Here is a 4,978-nt window from a genome sequence, read left to right as displayed (position 1 = left end):
TAAGCTCTTAGGTAGTGAGGTTCAAGGCCAGTTTTGCCCACCTGAAATGTAGTCTCAAAAAATGGAAAAAAAGCCGGGCGGTGGTGGCGCACGCCTTTAATCCCAGCTTAATCCCAGCACTCGGGAGGCAGAGGCAGGTGGATCTCTGGGAGTTCGAGGCCAGCCTGGTCTACAAGAGCTAGTTCCAGGACAGGCATCAAAGCTACAGAGAAACCCTGTCTCGAAAATAAAAAAAAAAAAGAAAAAAAAAGGGCTGGAGAGATGGCTCAGTGGTTAAGAGCACTGCCTGCTCTGCCAAAGGTCCTGAGTTCAATTCCCAGCAACCACATGGTGGCTCACAACCATCTGTAATAAGGTCTGGTGCCCTCTTCTGGCCTGCAGGCATTCACACAGATAGACTACTATATACATAACAAATATTTTTTAAAAATGGAGAAAAAAAAGTCTTCTAGCAGGTAAGAGCCTTAGAGAAAAGTAGGCAGAAATGCATGGGCCAAAAGAGATCAGATATCTTAGCCAGAAGTATGTCTCATACATGCAACCCAATTACTCCATAAGGTTGAAATGAGGGATTATCTGTAGCTCAAGGTAGACATCCAGAGATTCCAGTTGGGGAAGAGTCTTTGGAGCAACAATGTGGTCATCTGGCATGCATAAACTGACTTTAGAAGCATTTGGGACTAGGAAGATGTGGAAAAGGTTTGAGAAGCTAAAAGTGTGAGAGAAGCACACTAACCTACCTTCAGGCCTGGAGGGATGGCTCAACATAAGGACCATTATCTGCTCCCCCAGGGGATTCAGGTTCCATTTCAAGCACCCACATGATGGTTCTCATCCGCAATTAACTCCAGTTCCGGGGCATAGGACACCCTCTTCTGGCTTCTGCAGTCACCAGGCACACATGTGGTGCACAGACATACACAAAGGTAAAATACCCATATACATATTGAAAGATGAAAACCAAGATTGAGAGGGCAAGTGAGGTGAGGAGAATAACAGTTGTTTCCCAAAATAAGCTGAGGAACAAGGGGTCCTTGGGAAGGCAGCAGGGATAAGAAGTGGCCAGGCCTTGCCCCTCTATTAACGTGTCCATTTACAAAGAGGCTAGTCATGCTAGTCAAAGATGGACACTAGCCTCTTTGTGAGTTATACATACAAATGAGACAAAGATCACTTACAGGAATACATTTCTTGGGCTGGAGAGATGGCTCTGGTTAAGAGCACTAGCTGCTCTTCTCTTCCAGAGGTCGTGAGTTCAATTCCCAGCAACCACATGGTGGCTCACAACCATCTGTAATGAGATCTGGCACCCTCTTCTGGCATGTGGGCATACATGGAGGCAGAATGTTGTATACATAATAAATAAATCTTAAAAAAAAAAAGTTCAGTTCTAGTCCCTTCAACAATTTAATGAAACAAACTGATTGATAGTCTTAAGAGCTACACTAGTGAGAGCCTGTCTCAAACAAAATCACTGTACCCCCTGCATGATGTTCAACTCAAGGCTCTAGCATTTTTTGATTTGGGGTAGCCAGCTGCCCAAAAAAGCCACCAAGCTGTAGTGAATAGAGTAGGTGAGAGACCTAATGAAGGCATGACTTCTATGAAAATGCCCTTTCAATGATTACCCTAGCACTTCAGTCTTAAATGGTGCTTTAGCAGCCTAACTAAAAAAATGGTGCAGAATAGTGGGTCTGCTTAGCTATACTAAAGCCAGGAAAACAAAATGGGAAATTAAACCCATGTCATGAGTAACTCACACCTCCAGTCTCTTTGAGACCTCAGGAGGAAGGTCTTTGGCTCTAAGAATGCACCTCACTGGGTGTGGTGGGTTATATACATTTAATCTCTGCACTTGGGATGCAGAGGCAGGAAGGAGGCTTTCTCTAAATTTGAGGTCAACCAGTTACATACCCCCCCCCCCCCCGACAAGGTTTCTCTGTGTAGCCCTGTGTATCCTTGAACTCAACTCTGTAGATCAGGTTGGCTTCAAACTCACAGAAACCTGCCTCTGCCTCCCAAGTGCTAGGATTTTTTTCTTTTTTCTTTTCTTTTTTTTTTTGTTTTTTTGAGACAGGGTTTCTCTGTAGCTTTGGTGCCTGTCCTGGAACTAGCTCTTGTAGACCAGGCTGGCCTCGAACTCCCAGAGATCCGCCTGCCTCTGCCTCCCGAGTGCTGGGATTAAAGGAGTGCGCCACCACCACCAGGCTCCAAGTGCTGGGATTAAAGGCAAGTAACACCACACCACTGCTGGCTGAGACTGTCTCAAAACTGGAGAAAAAAAAAAAAAGTACAAAAAAAAGTACACCTCTCCAGCAGACTGAGGCCGTAAAGCCTGAGAGTTTAACCTGAGACCCTATTTGGTTTAGGTCATGCCTATCTTGTGATAATGTACTTGGTAGCCTAGTTTCTTAACCACACATACTATGCAAAAAAAAAAAAAAAAAAAACCCTAGCTACCCCAAAACCCCTTTCAAACCCTCATCTGAATCAGGATATACATGTTCCCATCTCTGAACAATGATATGGATTTGTCCATAGTTAGTAACTGACTCCTACTGTTTATGAATAGATGGCTGGTTTGGTCTAATCTGGTTCTGGGTGCATATGCAATAATGCAACTAAACTGTCTTCTAAATAACTATTAGAGAAAATCTAATATACTTATTCATGATTGGTCATACAGATGGCTAGAATCAGGTATAATTTGGGAAGTGACATACACAATAGGAAAGATTGAATATACAATCTATAAATGAAATGGAGAACCCCAAAGTCAGATATGGTGGCACTTGCCTTGAATTTTGCACTTTGTCAGGTAGAAGTAGTACGATAGTGTCTCAGTTCAAGACCAGCCTGGTCTACAAAGCTAGTTTCAGAACAGTCAAGGACTGCAGAGACCTTGTCTCAAAACAAACTAGATAGAGAACCCCAAACCCTCCTTTTTTGTTTATTTTTATTTATTAAAAATTTCCACCTCCTCCCATTTCCCTCCCACAGCCCTCCTTTTTTTTAAGACACCGTGAGAGCCTAGGCTGTAACCTTGGGTCCTTGAGTACTCCTGACAGTGTATCCCTCGATAAGCTACACTATTGCTTTGCTCCAAATGGAGTTACCTTGAAGTGCAAATCCCTGGAAGGCCTTAGTTTCAATTCTTTGGATAAGAGGCCAAGAACCTGGCAACACCTGACCCAGATGCCAACCATGGGCAGCACTTTCCCAGCCAGTGTCCTGACACTAGTTACCTCTTCTCTTCAGACCATCAAGTCTAAGTCCCAAAGGGGAAAGGTAAGCTCATGTTTGTTTTGGGGGATGGAGACAGCATTTCTCCATAGTTAAAGCTAGCTTTAACTATGCATGTCATTAAGCATGACCTCAAATTGCTAACCCTTCTGCTTCTATCCAAACAACATTATAGGCATTTGCCACACCAGCCTAAAGGACAACTTCTCAAGGTGTGTGGGGCTGGCAACTGGGGGAGGGGTAACTAAGGCCTCGCAAAAGATTGGGACTGTCCTCTCGTCAGCATCCTGAACATGTTTAAGCAAAGTGAATCTTGCTTTGCTTGAGGAGTCTCTTACTGGAGAACAAACCTAGCTAGAAATCCCCTAGCCCTGAAAGTCAATTCTTTCTTGTTGTGTTTGGTAGGCTTTCGGTTATACCCATCAGTGACTATCCAGTGACAGACACCAGTCTGTGTTCTGAAGAGTGATTGGCCTGGGACAGGTGAGCCGACCTGCACCAGAGGACAGTGCTGAACCCAAAGAAAGGAAAGAGTCCATTCTAGGGCAGCAGGAGAGTATGCCTGAGCAAAGGGGAGTTCGTGGGAGGCCACACCTTCACTCAGATTGATAAAGGTTCTAGCTCATCTCCCTTGAAGACAAGCCTGTTCTTGTTTTTCTCAAGGCCTCCTCTACCGTCCCTGCAGATCACATTAAAATAATCTTCCAGACAAGTGATTCAGTAAGAATTCTCTGTACCTATTGCCTACCTTCTCACTAAGCCATGATGCGATTATTGCCAACCATCAAAAGATAATTAGGACAATCAACTGACATTCTCGTCTTCCCAGGCCCGCATGTGCTCTCGCCAGTAATGTTTTGTTATTGTTGCTTTTTGTTGTTTGTCGAGACAGGATTTCTCTGTGAAACAGTCCTGGCTGTCCAGGCAGTCACTGTAGACCAGGCTGGTCTCAAACTCACAGAGCTCTGCCTGCCTCTGCTTCCCAAGTACTGGGATTAAAGGTTCCCACCATCAATCAGCTCTCCAGTAGTCTGAATGAACCTCCCCTCCCATTCCAGGGATGTGTATCCACACGCCTATCCTGGTAAGAGCAGCCACCTCACTTCTCATGTCCCCTGCCTTCATCCAAGTTACATGATCAACAAGAGGTTGCCAAAGGATTAAAGTCAAAGTCTTAGCTTGGAGGTCCTGGTGACATGACTGTGATAATACATACCTGTGCTAAGTCTATGGCAGGCAATGAGCCCAGCTTAAAAAAAAACAAACAACTGAGCAACAACAGGAACCAAAATATACTGAGTATTTTTATAAGATTGACACTGTGCTAAGCAACTTCCAAAACCCACCCCTAATACCAGCACCACAACCTTAACAGTTAATGCCATTATCCCTGTATTACATGATGAAATGGAGGCTTACAAAGGCTGAGTAATCTCTTTAGGTTCCTATACAACTCAAACCCTACTCTGCTCCCAGATCACTCAACTGCTATCTTCCGTAACAGATCAGCACTGGAGGAAATAAGCAGATAACTTCAGGATATCCTTTCCCTCACCAATGTCCTAAGAACACCTGAAGGCAAAGAGGCCACACCAGGTGAAAGAGCCTCTCATTACTGTCCATCACACAGGACAGCACGTTATCTGGTTCCCTCTCTGCAGCCGCCTCCATGTACATACAGCTGTTTTCTCATTCGGCTGGACCCACAGCAAATCTGACAATGACACACAGCCAA

Source organism: Chionomys nivalis, chromosome 6, assembly GCF_950005125.1.
Source record: "Chionomys nivalis chromosome 6, mChiNiv1.1, whole genome shotgun sequence".
NCBI lineage: Eukaryota > Metazoa > Chordata > Mammalia > Rodentia > Cricetidae > Chionomys > Chionomys nivalis.
This window is presented reverse-complemented; position numbering follows the sequence as displayed.